We start from the raw sequence: 14,023 nt of genomic DNA on the forward strand, positions 1-14,023 counted from the left end.
TCTCCCATCATGCGCACTTCCTGTCCTTCATAAGCAATGCATGTCCTTGGCAGATAATGGCCTGTATGTTTCTGGCCCCCATTTCTGGATCCCTGATATTGAACCATGCGGCATGGTCTTTAAGGAAACGTTTTAGCTCATCCACTGCTCTCAATGCTCTTCCTGAATTATTGTTAATTTAGAGCCTGGACAGATCCTGCCATTAGCACTTTAAAGCTTTTCTTGATCTGCAAGATTTGCTCTGCAAGCAAACACTTACACATTCAACATATCTATACGCACCTCAGCACTGGCAAATGTAGCTGGGATTCTGATCACTTGGTAGCAGATGTTGCCACTACGTGCCCAGCTGTGGATCCCACTGATGTGGCACATGGCGGTATCAGAGGCGTTGATCATTGAGCGGGGGCCAAGTTCAGAGTCGTCCATCACAGCATCGTCAGGCTTCACCTCTGCAAACAAGAGTGAGCAATTGCTTATGCCTAAGTGTCAATGATTGTTTCTTGCCCTTCATGTCTCGTGACATTAGTCATTGTTGTCATTTTGGGTGCCACATTTTCTGGAATCCCTTGCTCTCACATCAACATTGACAATATATCAGTCCCTGCTACATGGATGGTCCTATGACATTCTACAGTTATTGCATGGCACATAACACAGAGTAGCTCTGGTCCTCAATGTGAATTGTAAGGTCCCATGGAAGTATGCCTTTGACCGTGGAATTTCTCTGTTACTCCATGCTGCTTAACGTGGAATTCCACAGGTTAAATAGCTTTAGACCTCCTGCCTTGAACCAGAAAAACCTTTGTTTTTCAGTCTGAAGTGAGTGCCCTGCACATGTTTCATTTTAGATGTGAGTTGTGATGGGAGAGTGTGCCTTGCACGTCTCCCCTTGAAAGAACTCATCATTTTAACATTGACATTTCCACTCAGAAAATTGTGGGGTACATTAAGACAATCAATATGCTTCATATATCGACAGAAATTAAGATCAGGACATAGACAATTGACTCAAGTGCTTGATATAACAAATTATATGAATAATACATTTCTGATGCTTGTTAATCTGCTTAGAATCACATGATGTGCATATAGTCAACATCTAGTGGTAACCGTGGAGTATTGCATCTTGTCTTTCGAGAATCGAAAGGGGACATCGACATGGGCGTGCCTGTAACACTATCCCTAACATGACATGTAGTGTACCCAAAATCCCTCACACGTCGAGGTCCCTCAGATGTTTTTTTTCCTCCCAGCATACTTGTCGCCTTATGCGGAGCTCGTCTATAGACATTGCTATTTGTTTCATCGACCGTTGGTCGAATATAATTATTGTTATTCAACATCACCCTACCGTCCTTCCTCATCGACGGTTGTTCCTGATCGCTGCCGAAGACAGTTCCACGGGCCTTCGACGGACGGTGATCCGGTCGGGCCTTCAGTTCGGCCTACACAGTAGGGAGAGTGGGATCGGGTGGACATTTCTTTTAAATCTGAGAATGCCTTTCCCTTTCCTTTCTCTTTCAAATGAAATGAAATTAAATGAAATGATATTTTATTTATATCACGCTTGTACACAAGTGTTTCAGAGCGTGACCAGGCAAAAAGGGAGGGGAACAAGGGAGAGAAAAAACAGGGGGAAAAAAAACAGCGATCTTACTAGGCCCAGTGACATTTAAGAAAGCGCAAGTACATAGGAAAGGAAAATGGGGGAAAAGTGCAAGGAAGGGGGGGGGAGTGAAAAGTGTGAAGCAGAGGAGAGAAAACATTAATTAATATTAAATAGAATAAATAATAAATAAGGGCTTTAAACCATGGTGGTGCAGCCAGCAAGTGGCAGGTGAATGTTAGTCAGAAAGGTGTATCTGATAAGTGCAGAAGAAACGTGGGAGGGGGACTGTACGGGTACAAAAACAGACCTTTAGTGCAGATGGTGGCCTGGAGGTAGTGCAGGCGGGTGGCAGTTCTCTGGTCTTCGTCACTTTTCATTTCCTCAGCTATGGAGAGGACACCTTTTAGGATTTGCACCATTTGCAAAGGCAAATTTCCTTGGAAAGAGAAGCATACACGCTGTAACTATTGCGTGCCCCTCGATTAAAATGAGAAAGTTTGTGCGGCTTGCAAGCTCCTCTGTCCAAAGACATTGAAGGAGTGTCATGATAAGCGGTGGGCGGCCTATGGGATGTCTAAGGCCGAGTCTGGTACTCCCGCTGCCACAACAGCCAATTGCGACAAGGGCCCCAGTGATGATCAGGCCTCCGATTCAGAGGTCATTGACCTTTCGGTGGAGCGTTCCCGCTCCGCATCGTCAGTCCCTGGCCCTGCAAGGCACAGTTTAGGCACTGCTTTGGGGAATGTACACCCAGGCATTCGCAGGAGCCCTTTCCATCCCTAAAGCCCTCTGGGTCTTCTGTTTGGACTAGGGAAAGATTTGAAAGATGTATGGAGAGACTTGATAGATTTGTAACCCCCTCAGAGCAGCCCGCGCCCAGAAGACCCCGGGAAGAGCGCCTTTTTCCCCCCTGTGGCTCAGTTTCAGAAGATCTTTGACCCCCCGCTTGAGGAGTATGAATACATCTACAACTTCACTGAGGAGGTGGTCCCTGTGCACCATTACACTATGGATGAAGATCCTTTCACAGACCCTGAGGATGTGCATGACTCCATAGAGGGGTGGGGGGACAACCCTGATATGGGTGACCCCCAACCTTGGCAGTCTCTCAATCCATCACTGGATCCTGATGCCCTGTGTTTGGATTCCCCTCAAACCACCCCTATTTGTCAGGCCTCTTGAGTGGATGACCAAATGACGTTCAACGCCAGGTTGCACAAAGCAGCAGAACATTTGAAAATCGCCACCGATGAACCTGTCCCTGAGGCTGATTTTGTCAAGGACATTCTTAAAGAGAAACCACCGGCTAGCCAGGCTATTCCTCTTCAGAACTCGATCAAGAAGCATTTGGCTCCCTCACTGTTGACACATGCACTCAAAAGAGCCGTTAATCCGAGAGTGGAAAAGTTGTTTTTGGCCTTCCCCTTCTAACCCCCTTTTCATCCGGGGCCATTCTATCCCAGACTCACTGGCAGTGACTACCACCAGGAAAAGGGCCCTGTCATCCGGCGAGGCACCCCGGGACAAGGAATGTAAAAGACTTTACGCCCAAGGTAAGAGGATCACGGCTGCAGAGGCTTTCCCTATGCGCATCACTAACAATACCACTTGCTAGCAAGCTATACTGACACTCAGTGGGCCACGTCACAGGAAGGCCGCAGGAGGTACCTGAACTGCTTCAGGCTCGTCTTCTGTCCACTATAACCGAGGACAGACAAGGTAACCAGAGTATCCTAAAGAATACTCTGGATGCAGCTGAGACGGCGGGTCGGTCCTTGGCTCAAGGCATCCTCCTGAAGAGACATGTGTGGCTTCAAAACTCTGTCTTCAAACCAGAAACTCAAGCTTCACTTATAAATAAGCCAGTGGAGGAATCCAACCTATTCGGAAAGGCAGTCAACAAAAAAGACTGCAAAAAAGAGCACAACACCCTGAAGAATATGGATCCCTCCACAAGGTAAGGGTGTGGTTCCAGATGCCTTTTTCATGGCCAACGTAAATAACTGGTCCTCTAAACAAGGAACCAGCGGATACACCACCCTGTATCCCCCAAGAGGTCAGTGAAGTGGGAAAGGAAGGGGCCGGAACTCTACCCCTAGAGGCTCCCCAGCCTCTGGTGCAAAATTACCTGTAGATCCGGGTCCCCTCCCATGCCTCCCCGGTCGGGGGCTGTCTAACATCCTTTCTTCGAGCATGGGAGGGGATAAGTACAGACCAGTGGGTACTGAAGACTGTTGCAGACAGGTACTGAATAGAGTTCTGCCGGTCCCCAAAGTTCAGACCTCCACTTTCAAGATGACTGACGCCAGACCATCTGAACATCCTTCTTCAAGAAGTCGAGACCTTACTGGAGAAGGGAGGATAGAGGTTGTACCTCTTCCACAGGTAAACAAGGGTATTTATTCAGTGCACTTCCTTGTACCCAAAAAGGATCTCACCATGCGCCCTGTATTAGATCTCCGCCCAGCGAACAAATGTGTAAAACCCCACAAGTTACGTATGGTCACTCTGCAGGAAGTAATCCCCCTGCTCACACAGGGGGATTACATGGCAACACTGGATTTTTCAAGGTTCCTAGAGCACATACAATACCTCAGGTTCATGATACAGGACAAGCACTATCAGTTCAAGGTGCTACCCTTTGGCATAGCCACGGCGTCAAGGGTATTCACAAAGGTACCGGCAGTGGCAGCAGCATTACTGCGCAGGTTGTCCATCCCGGTTTATCCTCAGCTCAACAACTGGCTCATAACAGGGGATTCCTCCGAAACATGCCTGTCAAATACCCAAAATACGATAGACCTCTTATTCAGCCTGGAATTCTGCATCAACGAGAAGAAGTCCAGCTTAGACCCCAGCCAAGTCAAACAATTCCTAGGGGCTCTAATTCGAACAAGGGACTGCCTTGTCTTCCCTTCCAACGAGAGGGCCCAAAACATGTTGTTTCAGATCCCTCACTATGTAGCCAGTCGAGATGTGACGGTATGCAAGGCTATGCGACTGTTGGGAATGATGGCATCATACATTTATTTGGTTCCTCACGCGCATTTGCACATGCATCCTATGCAGGAGTGGCTCAACAGCTAGTGGTGTAGGCCATCGGACAGTGGGACGATCTAGTGGTTGTCTTGCCGGTCCTAGTTCTCCGGCTGCAGTGGTGGTTGAGGAAGAACCTCTTGAAGGGGAAGTCCTTCACCACCCCCACAGTGGAAGCCACTCTCACTACAGAAGCCTCTCACACAGGGTGGGGAGCTCACCTGCTTCAACAATCAGCGCACAGAGTTTGGTTGTCAGATGTAGCATCCAACCACATAAACCTGTTGGAACTGCTTGCAGTTTTCAAAGAACAGAAAGCATTTCAGACACAACTGCAGGGGAAGACGGTCCTGATCCTCATGGTCGGCACCAGGGCCATGTATTATCTGAACAAGCAGGGGGGCACACACTCTCCAGCGCTATCCAAAATGTCCCAGAACATTTGGAAGTGGGCTCTCAAACAAAACATGTTCCCGTTGTCATATCATGTTCCAGGGGAACTCAATCTTCTAGCAGAGGTTCTCATCAGAGATTGTCCACTACCCATGGAGTATGAATGGTGATTACACAAAGACATTGTCTCCAACATTTTCGCAGAATGGGGCTTCCCAGTGACCGACTTGTTCGCGACTCGGTAGAACGCTCAATGCCAAGACTACGCCTCCAGATACCCTTCAGAACCGCTCCAAGGGGAACGGACTCTGGAATACATGGTCACAATTTGTCTATGCTTTTCCCCTGACTCCCCTTCTCAAAAAAGATAATGCACAAGATGCACCAGGAGCCAGTAACCATGATATTGGTGGCCCCCATGTAGGCCCGCCAACCCTGGTTCGCTCATCTGATGGAGATGTCTCTATCTCCCCCAGTGAAACTTCCTTGCCTTTACAACAAGTTGTCGCAGGACAAAGCAGAGACTCTTCACCTGTGTCCGCAAACATTGATCTTAGCGGCCTGGCTCCTGAGGTCAAAGAGTTTGGACACCTCCAACTTCCTCAGCGATGCATGGACATTCTTAGGGAAGCAAGAAAAGCAAATACCAGATACTGCTATGCTAGTAAATGGAAACGCTTTGTTATCTGGTGCAATGCCAAGAGCGTCAATCCCATTGACTGCTCTCCTACCCACATTGTGTTGTACCTGACTCACGTGCTTGACTCAGGGCTGAATTTTGACTCCCGTAAGGTTCACCTAGCTGCCCTCTCAGACTACACTATTTCACAACAGAAAGTATTGTGGTGGAAGACACCAGTGAATAAGGCCTTTATGGAAGGAGTCAAGAGAATCCATCCTCCTGTTTTTATCCCAGCTCCTGGATGGGACCTATTAACCAGACTTCCGGGGCCTCCTAGTGTGCAGGGTTACATATATATAAGAAGGGTAGTGCCAAATATTAATGAATTCATCTTTTATAACATGCAGTCTGTAAGCAGGGAACAGGGATTTGTAGCTGCGTTGCTCTGTGTTGTCTTGTTTCCAAGACAAACCTGTTGCCCCGAGCTTCGTCTTGGCCCTAGTCTATAACCAATAGAATGTAGGGAAGTATGTACTAGGATAAATGTAGGGTTGGACTTCATTGTAGGGTTGAACATAACAATTGCCGCTTATACAATGTGGAACGTGATGTGTATTCTGGATATGCCAGGTGAAATGTGGGTCAGGATATTCAAAGTGAGGTGTAGTCTTGGTATGCCAGGTGAAGTGTGGGGCTGGAAATACAAAGTGAGGTGTAATCTGGATATGCCAGGTGATTTGTGGGGAAGATTATCCAAAATAAGGTGCAGTCCGGATATCCCAGGTGACGTGGGGCTAGACATACGGAGTGGGATGTAGGTCTGGATGTACATGGTGAAGTGTAGGACTGGATATACAAAGTGAGGTACAGTCTGGATGTGCCAGGTGTTGTGTGAGGCTGGGTATACGAAGTGCAGTGTAGGGCTGGATATACAAAGTGAAGTGCAATCTGGATATGCTGGGTGAAGTGTGGGGCCGGATATACAAAGTGAGGTGTAGGTATATATATGCCAGGTGATGTGTTGGCTGGATATGGCAAGCAAAGTGTAGTCTGGATATACCAGGTGAAGTGTAGGACCGAATATAGAAAGTGAGATGTAGTCTGGGTATACGAGGTGTAGTGTAGGTTTGAATATGGAACGTGAGGTGTAGTTTTCATATGCCAGGTGACGTGTGTGGCAAGATATCCAAAGTAAGGTGTAGTACTGATATATCAGGTGACATGTGGGACTGGATATAAGAAGTAAGGTGTAGTCTGGATATACCAGGTGAAGAGTAGGGCCAAATATAGAAGATGCAGTGCAGCCTGGCTATACTAGGTGCAGTGTAGGGCCTAATAGAGAAGTGAGGTGTACTTTGGTTTGCCAGGCAACATGTGGGGCAGGATATCCAAAGTAAGGTGTAGTCCTGATATACCAGGTGATGTGTGAAGCTAGAAATACAAAGTTAGGCAATATCCTGAGGGCCTTGCACCATGACAGTGCCACTTAGGTAGACATTAATGATGACTCTGGAGGAGTCAAAGAGAGCCATGAGGACTTCCCAGCAGGTGCCACCATTAATGGGAAAGGAGGAGACAGGACAAAGCACAGAGATCATATGAGGGGTCCATAGATCAGGTGAAGGAATGAAAAAGAGAATGTGAGTGAGGGTTTGTCTGGCAGAGGCACTAGAATAGGTATCAGCGATGGGGAGACCTGGGTTTGAAGCCAAGATATCCTTTTTTGAATTTCTTACCAGACTTACTAAGAAGGGAAGGATAGTTGATAGAGAAGCAGTTGGAGTAGATAGGAGAGATAGATAACACCATGAGTGAGTAGAGAGAGGAGGCAGTAGGTGAAATATGCAAGAGAAGCTGTAAGGAACAGTCACTGGGCTAGCCGGTTACAATTTAGGACCTGAAGTGATGTGGAAAACACACCGAAATTTGACTTTCAGAACAACCCAAATTGCACTTTCAAAACACACCAAAATTTGACTTTCAGAACAACCCAAATTGCGGATTCAAAACACACCCAAATTTGACTTACAGAACAACCCAAATTGTAATGTTAAGGCTACATTGGTGAAAGAAATGAGGTAAGCGTTAGAGCAGGCGCTGAGCGTAGAGCTTTTGATAGTGTAGAGGGAGACCAGTTGAAGCTAGCAGAGGGAAGGGTGAAAGTCAATGAGGGGAATAGAAAGGGTAAGCAGAAGGATGGAAACTTCCAGGACTGAGAACTGGGATATTGAATGCTGTATGTATGTTATGCTGATTGTTAGCTTTTGAATATATTTATGTTTCGAAACAACTGAACTAATACCTGAGACAGGATAGCCCACACATCTGGGTCTGTTACTTTTCGCGTTTAGTTGAAGCTCTGGGATTTTTACTTCCCCCAGGGAGTGCTTATATCCAGACTATACCTCACTATGTATATCCAGCCCCACACGTCACCTGGTATATCCAGACTATACCTCACTTTCAATATCCGACCCCACACATCACGGTGCATATCAAAACTACACCTCACTTTCTATATTAGGCCCTACACTTCACCTGGTATAGCCAGACTACACTGCACTTTCTATATTTGGCCCACTCTTCACCTGGTGTATCCAAAATACACCTTTCTTTGTATATCCAGACCCACATGTCACAAGGTATATCCAGACTTCTCCTCACTTTCAATATCCGACCCCACACATCACGGTGCATATCAAAACTACACCTCACTTCTTATATTAGGCTCTACACTTCACCTGGTATAGGCAGACTACACTACACTTTCTATATTTGGCCCTACTCTTCACCTGGTGTATCCATCTTCACTTTCTTTGTATATTCAGACCCACACGTCACAAGGTATATCCGGACTACTCCTCACTTTCAATATCTGACCCCACACATCATGGTGCATATCGAAACTACACCTCACTTTCTATATTAGGCCCTACACTTCACCTGGTATAGCCAGACTACAATGCACTTTCTCTATATGGCCCTACTCTTCACCTGGTGTATCCATCTTCACCTTTCTTTGTATATCCAGACCCACACGTCACAAGGTATATCCAGACTACACCTTACTTTAGATATCCAGCCCCACGTGTCACCTGGCATATCCAAACTACACCTCACTTTCTATATCCAACCCTACACATTACCTGGCATATCCAATACCACACTTCACCTGGTATATGCAGACTAATACTCACTTTGAATATCCAAACCCACACATCACCGTGCATATCGAAACTACACCTCACTTTCTATATTAGGCCCTACACTTCACCTGGTGTAGCCAAACTACACTGCACTTTCTATAAGTGGCTCTACTCTTCACCTGGTATATCCAGCCCACCAAGTCAACTGGTATGTCCAGACTACACCTTACTTCGGATATCCAGACCCACATATCACCTGGCATATCCAAACTACACCTCACTTTCTACATTTGGACCTACACTTCACCTGGCATATCCAGACTACATCCCAAATTCTATATTTGGCCGTACACTTCACCTGGTATATCCAGATACTACTCATTTTGTATATCCAGCCACACACTTCACTTGGCATATCCAGACTGCACCTCACTTTGTATATTCAGTGCTACACTTCATCTGGTGCATCCAGATCTATACCTCATTTTCTATATCCAGTCCTACACTTTACCTCATACATCCAGAACGACACTCTACTTGGTATACCCAGACTACACCTTACTTTCTATATGCCGTCCCACATTTCACCTGATATATCCAGACTACTCCTAATTGTGTATAACCAACCCCACATATCACCGGGCATATCAAAACTACATCTGACTTTCTATATTAGGCCCTACACTTCACCTAGTACTCCCAGACTACACTGCACTTTCTATATTTGGTCCTACTCTTCACCTGGTATATCCAGACTCTCCGGGAGTGACCACTGCCTCCTCTCCTCTCATCTCTCACTCTCTTTGCCCCAAGCCAAGCCTACCCCAACATTGCCACCTACCTTCTCGGACATCCGGCCCATGAAGAGCGTGTCAGTTGAGGCTTTCGCTGCCACCTACTCTCCCCTACTCGTCCTCTGACTGACTCACACCCGGACACAGCCCTGTCCCTTCTCTACTCTTCTATTTCTGATACTCTTGATACTCTTGCCCCTATCATGAGCATCTGTTTGAAGTCCAAAGCCAAGTGCAATTCTTGGTATGACTCTGACCTAGCTACACTTAAATGTAAGTGTAGGGTGGCTGAGAGGAAATGGAGGGCTTCTTGTTTATCCTCTGACAAACTAGCCTGCCGCCTGCTCCAAAGGCAATACGCACTGCCTGTCTGCACCAAGAAGAGAGTCCACATTCAAGCTCGTGTCTCTGCGGCATCTAACAATTTGGCTGAACTCTTTAAAATCTGCAAGGAGCTGGCCAACCCTGCTGCAGTCCTTGCCGCTCACCAGGACATCTTGTCCACCCTCTCCTCTGCTCCCCTTCCTCTCCCCTCTCTGTCTCTGCTTACTGTCCCTCCACCAGCTACCCCCCCACCCTCTTTCTCCTCCTTTCCTTTTTTCACCCCTGAAAAGGTCGCTAGACAAATCCAATTTATGAAAGCCTCATCAAAACAAGTCCATCCCTGCTCCTCTAAAACCTTTAAGGACCACATTGATACCCTTGCTCCAGCCCTTGCCGATTTCTGCAACCTCTCCTTTGCCTCTGGATCTTTCCCCTCCTCCTAAAGCACTCCATTGTGCATCCTCTGCTCAAGAAACCCACAGCCGATCCTTCTTGTCCGGCTAACTATTGCCCAATTTCCATTACTCCCTTTTTGGGTAAACTCCTGTAAAAGCTGGCCATCTCTGAGCTAAACTTTCATTCCAATGCTGCTTGTTCTCTCAATGACCACTAATCTGGCTTCAGAGCTGCCAGAAGCACAGAAACTGCTCTCCTGAACATCTGTGAAGATCTGCTCTCCAACCTTGACTGTAACATTCCCTCTGTCCTTATCCTACTTGATCTCTCCCTTCGATACAGTCAACCACACCACCCTGCTCAACCGTCTCCATGACAACCTGGGTATCACCGATCAGGCTCTGGCCTGGCTGGCCTCTTTCCTCTTGGATCGACCCTCCCAGGTACAAATTGGGTACTTCCTTTCATCGATCTCCCTCTCTACCTGTGGTGTTCCCCAGGGTTCTATCCTCTCGCCCTGGCTTTTCAACCAATACCTGTCAGCTCTCGCCGACTGCATTTCCAGTTTCTGCTCAAACTTCCAGTGCTATGCTGATGACACTCAACTCATTTTCAGGCTGCCCTCGGCCACCTCATCTCCCTCCCTCATTTCTGATTTCCGAATTGCCATTCAAAATTGGTGTACTGCCAATGATCTTTGCCTAAATGCCAACAAGACTGAGATCCTCCTCGTCGGCACACCTTCACCATCCTTTCCCCTTACTCTCTGGCCGGCCTCCCTTGGCCCTACCCCTACCCCCATCTGCGAGGCCAAGAAGCATCATTGACTCCACACTTTCCTTCTCTGCACACATCTCTGACGTCTCTAAAAAGTCAAACATTTTACTCCACCTCCTTAGAGGTACTCTGCCTTTCCTCTCCTTCCCCCAGAAGCTCACTGTCTCTCAAGCTATGGTTCTCTCCAGGTTGGACTACTGTAACATCCTCTTTCTAAATCTACCCGCCTCCACTCGCTGCCCTTTACAACTAATCCAGACTTGTCCTTGACCTCAAGCCCTGGGATCGTATTTCTCCAGCTCTGAAATCACTTTATTGGCTCCCAGTGGATGCAAGGATTACATTTAAAACCCTCTGCATTGTCCAAAAGGCTTTCTGGGGCCTGGGTCCAAAATACCTTCAACTATCCCTCTGCAAATACCTCCCCTCTCGAGCCCGTCGCTCCTCTACCTCTAACACACTCAAAGAAACAAGCTGGGGGCAGATCTCTGTCTTCGGGTGGGGCCTCCCTTTGGAACAGCCGACCAGCCACCTTGAAACTTGAGGAGAACCATCTCTGGTTCCGGAAGCACCTCAAGACCTTCCTCTTCGCTTCTGCCTTTGCCCCTCTTCTCCCCTGCTGACCTGTTTTTCTCTCTTGGCACTGTTCACCTAGACACCCTCTGTTCTTCGGGCCCAGTTACCTGCTCACCTTGCCTCCCTCCTGCACCGTCTCTGGGCCTCCCATTGCACTGCGTTCTGTATCTGTACCCATACAGTCGCCTACTCTTCCTCTGCACTTATCAGATATACCCTATCTGACTAATCTTGCACTTGCCACTTGCTGGCTGCACTACCGGTTTTTCATTGCCTGCATTTATTCATTTACTTAACTTATTATTTTCTCTCTTCTGTTCTGCACTTTCCACTTCTCCCACTTTCACACACTTTCCCCCTTTTCCCTTCTCCATGCACTTACGCGTTCTTAATGTCACTGGGCCTAGTAAGATTGTTGTTTTTTTTTTTGTTTTTGTTCTCCTTGGTTCCCCTCCCTTTGCTTGGTCGCACTCTGAAACACTTGTGTACGAGCGCGATAGAAATAGAATATCAATATCAATATCATTGTGTTGCCCCCACACTGTACTGCCATTAGAATCTGTGTGTGGCTGTGGAATTCTGCACGGCACTTTCCAGGGAGCCTTCCTTTCCATGTGTCTCACTTCAAACTGGCACTGTCTGGCAATGATCATCCATACTCACCTGTCTACCTGGAGGCCACTTAACACAAGCTAGGGAATGTCTGTTCCTTCAGGACGCTCCCAAGAGACTACCATTGACCATGCCTGGCACTTTCCAATAAAATGGCCCTGCATAGAATCCCTAGACTGAAAAAAAGGCCCCCCATCGTTCCACGGAATTTAGCCGAGTGCCCCTCTATATGCAATAAAACAAAGCATCCTGGGGTCTCTGGATGGGGAGCAATGTATAGGCGATCGTCTCCAAATAGAGCACATCCTGTAGACCCCTAGTCAAATCAAATCAAACGAACTTTATTTCGAAATGTTAATTTCATAAAAGTACATATTAAAGACACAATATACAATTCTCTAAAACGTCTCATAAAATGCAGATTATAAAGCATTTTCAATCAAACCATAAATAAAACCTGCCACATTCTTACATGGAAGGGAAAACAGCAGCATCTTGGCCTCACCCACCTGCGAACCTTGTACAAGATAACACAGGTAAAAGAAACGTTCTTCTATGTATCTTTAAAATAGGACAAATACATGTAAAATGAATTAGGTCACCCACCGTAGTGCCATCATAGGCACAAAAAGGTCTTGGGACCTGGGTCTTACTCCTAGACCCACGAGACACCACTGAGGCGAGTGGTAGGAGATTTGTTCTAAAATTCAATATTGAACCTCTTTTACGTGGGCTGCCAAACCAGCTACTATAATTCTCCAAGCTCAGCTGTGGGCTGTGCACCAGAAAATAGCCATTTCACAGCTTCGCTGGGTTAATTATTTATTCTCTATGAAAACAGATTTAAAGTTTTGAAATAGTAATTGCCCCTTCCTCAAACGCCTTAATGAATTACTGACACCCAGTGAAAATATGAGTTGATATATATATAAATATATATATACATATATATATATATATATATATATATATATATATATATATATATATATACATATATATATACATACATACATAGGCTGCAAAGCCCCACCTCTGATATCATTAGGTCCCTTTTGAGCCAATGTGAAAGATGACACTCAGTCACCCTGGAACACCACAGTTTTGCCCACAGTAGTAGTGGATGCTGGCTTAAGGTGTCAGGGATATAGCCCCAACCTGCTTCCAGGAGCACCCACTGGTAGACCGGACAAACAGCGCAGACACTGATTTTCTTTATGTTGAATTGGGGTTATACACGAGTGACCCCATATTTCGACACCGTAACTAGCAGTTGGTACAGCTGTGGCATTGAACATGAGGTACACCTTTTCTTTAACACACATAATTATATGAATCAAAAAGACAGACTTACGCAATAAGGCACTGTGCTCTCACCCAGCTTCATGCATGTGCCCAGTCCCAGGAGGGACAGCATTATGACCATTGATTTCATCTCGGTGGGATGGAGGGCGCTGGTTCACTCTAAGGACCCTGGCAAGGTCTCCATCGATGGGTGGAACGCCAACCTCAGCCGACTCTGTCTCTCGCTTCTTCCACCTTTTGAGGGAATCGCTTTATAGATTACATTTGCAGAAGTTCAGTGACTGTTGGCACCATAATCAGTACCTTTTCAGCACCATGATCAACATCTCACCTCTCGGTGGTGTGGGCAAAGGTGGAGCAAGTGCCCTGCACAGGAACAACATGTGTCAACACCATGCATTTCTCAAACCTCTGATGAAGGCAATACAGA

The 14,023-nt window shown here is 46.7% G+C and overlaps 1 long non-coding RNA gene across 1 annotated transcript in view; it reads right to left on the reverse strand.

Moving 5' to 3' along the window:
• Nucleotides 1–13,797, reverse strand: part of LOC138480758 (uncharacterized) — a 74,406-nt gene extending 60,609 nt beyond the window's left edge. Inside the window, exons 1-2 of the long non-coding RNA XR_011274123.1 lie at nt 13,643–13,797; nt 283–452 (exon numbers count right to left, since the gene is read on the reverse strand). This is a non-coding gene — a long non-coding RNA (uncharacterized lncRNA). The remainder of the gene's footprint in view (nt 1–282; nt 453–13,642) is intronic.
• Between the last annotated feature and the right edge of the window lie 226 nt (nt 13,798–14,023).

The sequence above is a fragment of the Ambystoma mexicanum genome, chromosome 5p, assembly GCF_040938575.1.
Source record: "Ambystoma mexicanum isolate Mex_15411 chromosome 5p, UKY_AmexF1_1, whole genome shotgun sequence".
NCBI lineage: Eukaryota > Metazoa > Chordata > Amphibia > Caudata > Ambystomatidae > Ambystoma > Ambystoma mexicanum.